The sequence below is a fragment of the Pogoniulus pusillus genome, chromosome 5, assembly GCF_015220805.1.
Source record: "Pogoniulus pusillus isolate bPogPus1 chromosome 5, bPogPus1.pri, whole genome shotgun sequence".
In the NCBI taxonomy this organism is placed as follows: Eukaryota; Metazoa; Chordata; class Aves; order Piciformes; family Lybiidae; genus Pogoniulus; species Pogoniulus pusillus.
In genome coordinates, this window is record NC_087268.1 from 26,719,959 (window position 1) to 26,733,106 (window position 13,148).

Here is a 13,148-nt window from a genome sequence, read left to right on the forward strand (position 1 = left end):
TCTTTTTTTCCTGTAATAAGTAGGTCCATATTTAGTGTAAACTGTTTTTCTGTAATATTCAAATGAGAAAAACGTTTCCAGTTAGTTCAGTCTCTGGCGCTGCTGGAAAACCTCTGCATATGCCAAAGTGAAAATTTATTGTGCTTCACAGATGGGGAGGGGAGCTGCTACTTTTGGAGCCAGGAAAAAAAAATGAGACATGGCTTTGTTTTGTTGAAATGTTGATTAAATGTTTTACAAAAAGAAAACTAGGAGTGGAACAAAAAGGAAAAGAAGTGCAAGACCACCCATTAGAGAACATAATTTATTGCATCACTTATTCACATTTGATGAGGTGGAGAAAGCAGTCCATTAAAAAAAAAAAAAGAAATAGCACAAACCCAAACCAAACCCAAAGACGTGGAAGAAGAATGAAGAGCCAGTGCTGAAAGGCAAGTGAAATCATAGAATCATAGAAAGGAAAACAATGGTGATGTCTACTTCACTCATAGGCTTGCCAAGAGGTATAAAAATAAGAAACAAAACATAGATAAAGGCACTCCTGCTGCTGGTTTGCTTTGAGCTGCATCTCTCTCTCTCTAACCTCACCCTCTGTTTCTCTGGCTAATCCACTTTGCTCCCCAGCCCCCTGGCTGAACCTCCACTCTTCCCCAGGATGGGTTAAGGTTGAGAGGGGGAGATGGAAGGGGAAGGGGCAGTTGGAGTCCCTTCTGGAGACTCAGGTTTGCAGGAGGGCTGTTGTGTTTCTGTATTACCCTCCACCCTGTACATTTCTGTCTACAACTGTATACACTGCAAATATCCATCTGTATACTGTGCCAGCTGTAAACATAAGCCTCATTCAATTCCCAGAGCCGGCTGAGTCCAGTCTAGGTGACTTCCAAAGCGTGTGGGGGGTGGAGAACACTCTGTGATGGTTTGGGCTCTTACCCGCCCCCCTCCCACTTTTGAATTTGCCCCAGCTAACTCAGACGGCCTCCGGGAATATAAATGAAGCTATTTATTGTACAGCAGCAAATATACAGGCAGCTATTTACAATATATACAGTTATATACAGAAATATACAAAGGATAAACAATACAGAAGCACAACTCCCCTCCCAGAAACCTGAGTCCCCAGGAGGGGCTCTCAAACCACCCCAACACCTTCCCTGGCCCCTCTCAACCTTACCCCAGTTCTCAGGAAGAAGAGAGGTGCAGCCAAGAGGTTAGGGAGCAGGGTTAGTGGGAGCAAGGTTAATGAGATGTGTCTAGGTCTGAAGGCAACGGCAGAATGAAAAGACAAAATGGAGAATGTTTACTTCTTCTTCCCAGAGTTCTCAGTGTGACTGTGAGCGAAGGAGACACAAGTGTTTTCATTTCACTGCCCATTATCTAGTTCTTTTACCTAAACATTCTAGCTTGCTGCAAACTAGCACACACTCAAACCATCACACATGGCCGAAACCTGAAGTGATAAATTGCACTGTGTGTCCACTTCAGCAGATGCCTTTCCTGCTGTACCAGTGTTCATATCACAGATAGATGTAGGTGAATGTGAAGCTACGGATCCAACAGTCATAATGTTACCAGCAGGAAGCATTACGGAACAGTACATTCCTTTGGCTCCAGCTGTTGAAAGGAGAGGTTATACAGGAAACACAGCATATAGTTTTTGTAAAACCCCACAGCATTCTGGCTTTATACCTTGCTGGGTTGTGTTGTGGAGGCAGGGAATTAATGTGGCTGAGTCAAGAATTTTATATAAAAATAGAGTTATTTTATTTTCCCGAAAACCCACCCCCAAAACTAGATACAGAAATTAATTTAGTTTAATTATCATATTCAGCTCATTTGAGAAAATCTACAAGATGCCATAGATAATTTGACTATTTTGGAATTCAGAAGCTGGAAAAGGCTTTTTAGCTATTAAATTATAGCATTTTTTCTTAATAATAAAGCTGAGCTGAACAACTCACAGTTGGGCTGGCTGAAAGGGTGGTCCAGCTGCCTGTCCACTCAGGTTCTCTTTCACAAGCTGTAGGAGAGTCCTTAAGACCTTAATAGGCGCTACTGGGTGAAGCCATCCTTTGGAGCAGAGTGCCAGGGGCTCCTGCTGCAGAATCTATCCAGGCCAGGGCAGGGGGGAAATCAGGCAGGCACAAACGCTCAGGCAGGGGAGAACTCCAAGGTGGGAACCCCAAGAGCAGGAAGCCCCCCAATATTTGTACCCTTCCTAGACAAAGAGCAGAGTTACCACTGCCTAGGCGCGAAGACCACAGCCAATCCCAGCCTGATGCCAACGCGGGCACTGCACAGAGCGCCCCTTGTGCCGGAAGGGCCCCTTGCTGCCCCTCTTCACACCTGCAGGGCGGGGGGGGAGGGGTGGGGGAAGAGGTCTTTTTGTGCCTTTTCCTCTCCCATTCAAGCCACAGAGGGAGAGGAATTTAGGGGTATAGTGGACTCCAGGACATCATGCTGCCACCTCACCTAGCTTACAAGAGCATTAGGTGATACTTAAGTCAATAACTGATGTGTCTGTGTTCACATTAACCTCCGTGTAGTGGCTTTCAGTACTTTGGTGTGGAGGGCAATGATGACTGAAGCTATCAAATGGGAATACTTCTTCCATCCAACAGAACTGGATGAATGTAGCTTGGATGTATCCCATAATATGGAACAAATTGCTTGTCATATTTCTCATGAGAAAAACATGCAGGTAGTGTTAATTGTAGTAGATGTCCTACAGAATGTTGTAATTTCAGGAGCCAGGATTCCTAAACAACTATATCCTAGGCACTACAGAAAATGGTGAAGATAAAAATTAATAGGCTCATTACATTTTAGGGATTGGTATCTTCCAGGACATGCTTCCAGAAACAAATTCTAATTGTTCTCATGTGCACTCACCACATCTCGTTCCTCAGCACTGCTGACTTGCTCTAGTTTAAACTGGATGTCCCAGGTTAGGAACTATAGGGTTAAAAATCCGCTAGGGACTAGAAAATTGTTTTTCAATCCCATAATTGTGCTATCTCTTTATAAACTTACAGCAAGGCCAGATCATTCTCCTTTCCTCCTCCAGTCCTGTGTCGGGCGGGAGCTGCTTTTATCAGGACAAACATGTAAGGAGTAGGCCTGTTTTGGGGCATTCAGAGGCTTGTGTTTAGGCCTCTTGGATGGCAGAGGCAGGGGAGGGCAGGGATTGGAGCACTGGGGATTATAGAGTTAGTTTTGTGTTGGGGGCAAAATTCACGGGTGTCACCTCACCGCGGATGCTGCATCTGCTTTGTAATTTCTTTTCTGTATCTTTCTCTCCAAATATAATTCTGTTGGGTTTTATTTTTTTCTCCAATTCATTTGAGAGATTCTACAACTACCTGAAGGGACATTGTAGCCAGGTGGGGGATGACCTCTTCTCCCAGGCAACCAGCAACAGAACAAGGGGACACAGTCTCAAGTTGTGCCAGGGTAGGTATAGGCTGGATGTTAGGAGGAAGTTCTTGCCAGAGAGAGTGATTGGCATTGGAATGGGCTGCCCAGGGAAGAGGTGGAGGGGAGGCACCGTCCCTGGAGGTGTTCAAGAAAAGACTGGATGAGGCACTTAGTGCCATGGTCTAGTTGACTGGCTAGGGCTGGGTGCTAGATTGGATTGGATGATCTTGGAGGTCTCTTCCAGCCTGGTTGATTCTATGATTCTGTTGTCTCTCTTTCTAAAAAAACCCATGACACTGGACCACCTGAACCAGGTGGAGCTTTTTGTTGTCAAGTGAGCAGCAAGCTTAGAAAAAATGAGTTTGTAAAGAGGAAGAAAGCTGAAGTCTCCTGATGTGTGGCAATTCTTCCGGAACAGACATGCAGTAAGAGATGGCCCCTAGGGACAATAGATCAATTAATACTTGCACGGAGATGTTGCCTAAGTAAACAGAGTCACAGGATCACATTTTGCAAGCATGTCTTCGTATTACTTGAATAGTAATAGGATGCTTTTTGTGCAGTGAACTCTGGGTACTTTATGGCTGCCTCACTCAACCAGAATACCTGCATGTATCTGCAACTTCATGAGCCAGAGTGCAAAGTGTGAGGTTTGAGTTGAAATGGATGCAAGGGTTGAGTTTTTCTCGGGTCTGCAGTTGCCTTCTGGGGCATATCTACATTCTCAGCTTCCCATTTGTTCAGGAGCTCCATATGATTGCGTGAGTAGTGTACGTACAGTACATTCTGTTCTGCAATCAGTGCCCATAGGTTTCGTTTCATTATGTCCTGCACGAACACAGATTCCTGATAAGTGCCCTGTGTTCTGGTCAGCTGTCCCATCAAACATTGCTCCAGTGCTGTCTCAGATGTGTTGTCAGGAAACCTGTGCATATTCTGCTCAGTGCCCTAGAAAGCACAGGACATGCTGGGCCCACTACTGCCATTCTTGCAGCTCCACTACTCCTGCAAGTGGGTACACTTTTATAATTGTGCTTCCTTGCCTGGAGAAAACATTGGTCTTTTATGCATTCTTGGCAGGCAGGCATATGAACAGGAAACTGGTGAGTAGTTGAATGTGACAGCAAAAGATGCTGTGGTTTATGCACAGCAGGTGTAATTACAACTTTTTCATTCCATGTTTCAGAAACACATCATGAAACCTGCAGCAGCTCTGAAGCACCCTGTTGCTGAGTGCCATGTCCTTACTGTGCTTATCTGTCCAGTTGCACCTTCAGTGGAGCCAGTGACGGTTAAGGGTTCCAGATAGTGCTGCCATATTATTAGAGCATCAAATGGTTACATTAAGTTCCCTTCCCCCCCCCACACCTCTTGTTCCCATAATTATGATATCAAGATGAGAGCCTTTATACACACTGCCAAAAGCACTTTCCTTGGGAAACCTATTCACAAGAACCTGTACATTAATCAAAACAGTAATGTGTAAAGGTCCTGTCCTGAGCTCTTACAGCTTTCCATGGAAATAAGGGGAATGGCTTGGCATTTATGAGAAGATCAGGTTTGCTGAGTCATCATTAGAGTAAGTGCTGGGCTCTGCTGGGATCAGAGTGGAAAAAATTTCCCTGAGATAATGGATCCTGGAAGCTACAGCCAGAAAGACCCAAGAGGGTTTTAACTTTTTTTTTTTTTTGGGAAGGAAGCTCTCAAGCCAGGGATGGTTTGAAGGAAAAACCCACCACCATTTATTTTACCCCAATTTTCCTATAAATGGTAAACCTCTGTGTTGGATTCTCTCTACTTCCAGTTAACTAAGTCTGAATAAATGCTCCACAACCCTGTGATTATAGAAAACACACACAGAAAAACAACACTGGTGTTAAAATTCCTCCTTTTTTTTTTTTTCACAAAATAGAGTTGATAGCAATGGTTTAGACAAACAACATTAAATGTTGTCTTGACTTCCTGTCATGTATAAAATCCTCCCAAGGTCTTTATCAACCACTTGCTGAAATGATGAGTTCCTTTTTCAGCTGGTACAGAACATCATGTGCTGGAGATGGGCTTAACTCAGTGCCTTGGAAGGCAGAAGTTGTTGTAAGATGAGTTTTGTGGCCTCCTGTGCATTTGTACTCCTGTTACGCAGTCAGCCAGGATGGATATAACAAAACCCTCCATGTTCAGCTCATGGTAATGGTTTTTATTAAAACAAAGGTGTTCACTAGCCTGAATGAGTGGTACAGTCTTACTTCTGGGCTCCTCAATTCAAGAGAGATGTTGAGGTGCTGGAACATGTCCAGAGAAGGGCAACAAAGCTGGTGAGGGGCCTGGAACACAAACCCTATGAGGAGAGGCTGAAGGAGCTGGGGGTGTGCAGCCTGGAGAAGAGGAGGCTCAGGGGTGACCTCATTGCTGTCTAAAACCACTTGAAGGGAGGTTGTAGCCAGATGGGGGTTGGGCTCTTCTCCTAGGCAACCAGCAATAGAACAAGGGGACACAGTCTCAAGTTGTGCCGGGGGAAGTATAGGCTGGATGTTAGGAGGAAGTTCTTCCCAGAGAGAGTGATTGGCATTGGAATGGGCTGTCCAGGGAGGTGGTGGAGGCACTGTCCCTTGAGGTCTTCAGGAAAAGCCTGGATGAGGCACTTAGTGCCATGGTCTAGTTGACTGGATAGGGCTGGGTGCTAGGTTGGCCTGGATGATCTTGGAGGTCTCTTCCAACTTTTTGATTCTATGATTCTTCAGTTCTTCACAGTGTATGTGTACCAACTGAACAGATAAATAGAAGATAGAAAGACTAAGCTTACCTCATCTTTACTGCAAACAAATGTGATTACGTGATTTTGCATCATCACTTCAGGTTGCTCTTGCTTTTCTTCATTGGGCAGACAATGGTGATATTGGGATTGACTCTTCTTCTCAACTGACTTGATTTCTCCTAATTGCTGTTTTCAAACCAGTTTTAGTTGGTTGGATTGGTTTTGTTTGGTTTTCCTTTTGTTTGGTTTTGGTTTTCCCAGATCGAGATGCAGCATCTGCAGGATCTATTTATTCATTAATAGTGTTGAAACCCACTCTTCCATTATACCACTGATCCAGAACAAGTCTGCCTTGTCTTATTTTATCTCAAGCAACTATTGTTGCCAGTCAGAACTGCTGACTATTGTGATGCCAAACAAAGGACAAGTACTAAGGAAGAGCACGGAGTACAACTGAAACTTTGGTGCCTTTATTTCCATACCATATGCACTTCCATATGTTTTGTACTGTCCTCTACCCCAGCCCCCCCAACTCCTATGATAATGAATTACACATCAAGACAATAGATTTGAAAAAACACTAGCTTTGGTAACTGTATCCACTGTTACTTCATAATCCTGCTTCTTAAAATAAGTGTGTGTAATTGTGCATCAGAAGAATAGTAAAGCTAAGATACATGAGGTTTACTGCCAGCCTTAAATAAATGACTTCATCTTCTTGGTGAGACAAAGATTTCATTCAGGAACACATAATTAAAAAAAATAAGGTTAATATTACTCTCCCACTGCACCTACAGTAATGTACGACCCATACTGGTTCAGTTTTTGCCTTATAGGCCACGTATTTGTCACCCTTTTTCATACCTATGTAGTTACTTTTTACCAATTAAATTTAAGTTTAACTTAAAAAAAAAAAAAAAGGCAATCATGGGTGAAAATCTTTGTCATCTGTTTTCCTCTTTGCTTCTGGAATTCCCTGCTCCCTGTGTTGGCTGCCTAAACCAAGCACTGTAACTGATTTAGAAACTGATGTTGTCCCTGTTGTTCTGGCTTGTGTAACTCTATATGACTTCAGGCTCCCCAGCATGGCACAGTTCCTCCCATCTACTGTTACCAGGGGCTTTGTGTAAGCACTGCTGTGCTTTTAAATCCTTCTACACTTTTCACATACAAGACCACAGAGCACATTATATTGCTTCACATATAAAAAGGCTGATCATGCTTGTAAGCAGACTCTGTGATTTCAGAAGTGGAGGGGAAAGAAAACATACTCAGCAATCTCAGGTTTGCTTTTTTCTAGCATGTCCCAAGTGCCCCTACTGACTCAATGCTTGTGGTCTGAGAATATGCCATAGTTGTGGGAAATGTCTACTCACTGTCCTCTGTGGCATTGTTAGTTCCCAGTTGACTCCACTGGTCAGCCCTTACACCGTGAGTGACCACGTGCTGCAGTTTTGCCTAAAGCCCTGCACTGAGCTGTGGCAGATAATATGTGCTGTAGACTTAGTCTATTCCAGCAGCTGGGATGGCTGGTAGCTTAGGGAAACCAAGCTGCAAGTTTTGGTCCACCTGCCTTGCCAGTCATCAGCTGCAAAACAACAGCACTGGCATTTCAGCAGTGATTTTATGGATTTCATCACTTGCAGCATGCAGTGATCAGAATCTGAGGCTTTGCACCTGTGAATCCACTGTTTGACACACCATGAACAAAATTCATCATAACGGTGTAGTTTTATCCGTGGGAGAAGGAAAGGCAGTAAAAGATAATATTCTGTTCTGACTGTAATTTTAGAGAGACATTCAGATGTGGTGATGGTGAGGTTGTGACTATTTAGCAATTTACATTGCCCTCTCCAGTTCAGTGTGGAGGGGTAGAGAAACCACTTTACAACTTCCAATAAATGCAGCTCTGCGGTAATTGTCCTTCACTGCTTGTCCACATTGCATCATGTCATGTGCACTAATGCCTGAGGATGGCTTCCTCTCTTAAACAAAAAGCCAGTGAATCTAAGGTGTTTAGAAGCCATTTCTTTATTTCATCAGTCTATGGCTGTGTGCCAGTTTGATCTGCTGTTGGCAGTTTGCAAACGTGGGCATGATATGTGCAATGATGAGGATGGCTGATGCAGGGAGGGTTCCCTTGGCCACTTCTTTTGTGGTGGGAGAGATCAGGCACCTTTTGATGCCTGAGGTACTTCTGGCTTTGCTGCTGCTGGCTCTGGGGCTTTCTAGTCATTATTTTGTCCCTCGCAGCTTGTTGACTTCTGCAGTGAGGGTCTTCTCCCTGCCCCTCCCAGCTTTTGACAATGTAGCTCTTCTCCATAGCTTGCCTAGTTTCTTTCATAGTGAAAGTATCTCTGGAAATCCCAGAAGCTCACAGCAGACATCTGTAACCAATCTGTTGCTGCTGTGCTGGCCAAATGAGTGCTCCTCAACGACAAATTCTGTGTCTCTTGGCCCACCTCCTCTTGTTTCTCCCAGTCAGTCATACAGAATTGGTGTATGACAGCACTTATTTCTCTGGAGAAGCGTTCAAATTTATGTGTTCTTGACATCTACTCTGCACTGGCTTAATTCCTCTTTAGTTTTTTTCTATCCCATCTATTTGGTGATTCTCAGAGCTGGACAGCTTCTTTTCATCCGTCTCTATTTCTAGGCTCCCCAGGAGCTCATCTAGGAATTGTCCACAAGGACATTATAAATTATTAAACCCAGGTATCAATAAGCCCAAGAACAAGTTGGTGCAATAGTTGTGGTTTGCTGTGCATCTGTTTGCCAGGCAGCTTTCAACATTCAATATTTCTTAATGCCTTGTCATCTTATTTCTTATGTGAACCAGAGAAAATGGCTCCAATTTTTAGTTGTGTGAAGCTGGCTCAGCCAAACTGAACAACAGAAAAAACAGCAAAGTCCATGTGAGTACAGTTCCCAAGTGCTAAATATCATCAGCCACAGAATCATGTGCATGAGTTTCTTCAGCACAAACAACAGAACCTGAGAGGCACTAGAAAAAGCTGGCATCTTATAGAAACAATCTTATCCCTACTCCATGATTCTTGAAATTCCATTTCCCCCTCCATGGACCATGGGAACAGACACAGCTTGTGGAGACCTTTTCAAAGCCCCTGTTATAAGGAACAACCAGAATGCTAAATAATTACTTGAGGTTTTTGAGATTACTTGAGATAGAGCCACAAGGATGATTGGGAGACTTGAGCATCTCCCCTGTGAAGAAAGACCTAGAAACCTGGGGCTGTTAAATATGGAGAAGAGAAGACTAAGAGGAGATCTCATCAATGTATACAAATAGCTGCAGGGTGTGTGTAAAGTGGTTGGGGGCAATCTCTTTTTGGTGGTCAGCAGCAATAAGACAAAGAGCAACGGCTACAAATTGGAACATAGGAGGTTTCACCTCAACATGAGGAGAAACTTCTTTACAGCAGGGGTGGGAGAGCTCTGGAACAGGCTGCCCAGAAAGGTTGTGAAGTTTCTTTCCTGGAGAATTTAAAAACTCACCTGGATGCATTCCTGTGTGAACTACTGTAGGTGATCCTGCCTAGGGAGGTTGGATCTGATGATCTCTGGAGGTCCCTTCTGTAATTCTGTGATTTTGGTTATTTTACTGGGATGTCCTAGATGAGCAAAATCCACTCAAATGTGGCAGGACAGCTGTATGTAGGCCTGGTGTGGCAAGCAGTGATCTAGTGAGATGAGCAATGGGTGAGCCATATGGGGAATAGCCTGGTCTTCAAGTCAGGAATTTCATGGCTAAGCTCCAGCATCTTGAGCTGTATAGATGAATCATCAGCATAACGGAACCACAGAATGGCACCAGCTTCCTTAAAAGAGTCTCTATATATACAGCTGCTAGACTTGCATCTTTCTGTTTATAAATACTCAGTAATAACAGACCACAAAGTGACATGACCTTCTCAGCAGACATCTCCTGAAAAAAAAAAAATGCTATATCTTTGATTTTTTCCAGGGTTATTTTAAACCAGATTTCTGCACATCCAGATACAATATTTTTACTGAAAGGCCTGGTACTGGGGCATGTGATAACATTTTCTGGGTGAAAAGACAGCCACTACAGAGCTCTTTTGAAGAAAGTGGTTTCAAAGTGTTGATCCTTATAATGCTTATCTAAGAACATTATGACTACTGTTCTGTAGCTTGGGTTTAGTTTGGCTTTCTAAGGCAGTTGAGCATATACTATTGCATTATAAGCTCACTTGAAACCCTTTAGCCTGCTTCAGCTGTATTTTCCAAGAGTCTAGAGTTGCAGCAGCATGGGGAAAATAGGGGGCTACTGGAGTCTACAGGTGGGAAACCCGAAGCATTGTCTTACAGAGGGTGAGTCAGGCAGGGCAGTCTTTACAGGTGCTGATAGGCAATGATAAATTGACCAGTTAGCACTGAAACAGTTATATATGAGCCTAAGCCTGTGCTGCACATGGCCGAGACAAACTAGTCATGTGGGAGAGGAGACCATGAAGTGGGGCGAAGAAAAGGGATGGAGTGTGGTGGGGAGAGGCCATGAAGGGAGACCTGAACTGGCTGCAGTGAAAGCAGGTTTGTGTATGTTAAGGGTATGGGGAACACACCCTCAGAAAAGCAAGTGATGCTAGTTCTGCTGCATACTGAACAGCTTGCTATGGGTGGTTTTACTCAGAGAATGCAACAAATGAGCTTGAAGTAGCTGGTAAGTAAAATATTTCCAAAGGCACTTAGCCTCATTTCCTACAGCTTACTCTTTTTTGAGTCTGGAAAGCCTCTGAGTTATTTGCTGGAAACTTGCCTGACTGCTGTGACCAGGGGTACCATTAGAGACTCTCACTTCTATTGCACAAGTCTCTCCTATAGTAGCAGCCTGACCTTAGACTTAATATAACACATCCCCTGATCCGGAAGCCCTTCTGTCTGGTTGCCATACAGTGAACTGGAAAAGGAAGGACTGAAGTAGATTGATAATTAGAAGGTCAGATTCTCAGAATGAAGTGCAGGAGCTTCAGAAAGCAAGACCAGTGGTTCTGTAGCCTAGATGTGGGAGTTTAGCATCAGTGGAAATGAGTTCTTTCTTTTTACTGAAAAAACAGAGTACTACAGTGTAGTAACTAATTTTAGTTGCATTATCATCCTTTCAGGTTCGTGGACTGCTGAAGAGAAACCAGGTGGCCATGTATGGGGCTGGTAGCTCTAGAAAACCCTGCAATGACCATGTTGATCAGAGCACAGAAACTGTAAAGACCATTACAGATGGAAATGTAGGACTTACTGATTTTTCCCCTTTATATCCATTTACTAGAACTGTTGTAATATGGTAGATATGGCCTGCACAAATGATTATGTGCAGCCCAACCATATGACACTTTCCCTGATACTGCAGTATAGTTAACAGATGTCATCATCTGTATATTTCTCCATAGTAGATGGCAGCATAATCTCAAAACCTGTTCATTTTTCATCACTTAACATTCTGAGACTGCCAGTATAACTGAGGCTGATGCTACTTAAAGAAAGAGTTCATCAGCTACGTCAGGGTTGTACAGAAGATGGTTCTTACAAGCTCACTGTGATAAACAGCTATGTTGCTTTTACTAGTCATGGTTTGGTTAGTGAGAGCACCACAAAGTTTGAGCCTTAGGCTACAACCCTGGTACTCCAGGTCAGAGCTGCTCAGCTGAGGTATACAAAGTCCAAGAAGGGGGGGTGGAAGGTGTTTTACTGAGGTTTGCTAATAGGAACTGTGTGCTGACTCCAGATCCAGCAGGTCAGCCAGACCCCAGAGCTTCCTGGGCTAGCAATGAGGCAGTGCATGACCGCTGCTCCCTAACACAGGACTGCCTGCAGGATGCATGACATGTTAGGGCAAGGCACAGGAAAAAATGGCTTGTGGTCCAGTTTAGACAGAAATCTTCTGTGAGATTGTCTTCTTTTGAACAGATGGAAGCCATCATTGCCACAGTTTATAACCCATTTCTTATCCCTTCTTCTCATGGGTCTGGATGCCATAATCTGGTTATATCTGTTAATTATTTATGCTCTGCTACATTACAAAGAGGGCCTTAGTGTAAGCTGTAACACTGAGAAGGATGCTATGGAAGGGAAGTGGAATCAATCCATTTGTGACTCACAGGCAATCTGGGAAATCACAGAAGACCTATGTTGTCCATGAAGAACTTGCTAAACCATAATTTGTGAAGGCTGCAACTAATATAGCTGCTGACTATGCTGCAGGACACCTTTTGATACCCATGTGAATTTTTAACTGGGGGTAGAGTACGAAGCAGTCACGTGGAAACACGAGTGCGTGTAAACTACCACTCATCAGAAAGAGGGAAATTTAGTCATGTATTTAGCAGTCATTTCCCCTTTTTTGGGAAATCCACATACATATTTTCTCCCTCTCTGTGTCTCGGTTTCTCTCATCTTCACCCTACGGAAGGAAAGAACTGTGGGTCTAAAATGTCATTTTGTTCTGACACAAACCTGATTGGGCAATGAGAGAAGAATTTCCTCTGTGTGTTGAGCTAAATCCTATATAAGATCCTCGCTAACAACTTTCAGTCATAACTTTTCTTGAGAAGCTAAAGGCTGAAAGACTGGAGAAGCACAGGTAAGAGAATGTGATGAAATTTGGGAAGGAAAACTTCCCCTAAATCCTCAGATTGCATAGGACATATGGAAATTGCTAAATACTAAACCAAACAGACCAGAAAGCTCTGAGCAAAGCAACCAAGTATTTGCATCAGGCAAAAGGATCTAATGAGAGAGAAACTCTCCTGTTGGAGGGTTTTATGTGTGAAGCATGGAGCTTGTTAATGTTGCAGCAAAGACACCAGCACCTTGTCTAGGTGTAGTCAAGAGGAGCTACATCTCCATGCCATTGACCTCAAAACCTTTGCAAGATCTAGGAGAGAGGAGCCACGGTTATGAACCAATGTTATTGAGTAAGAGGTTGGCTTTGTGGTATTGTAGA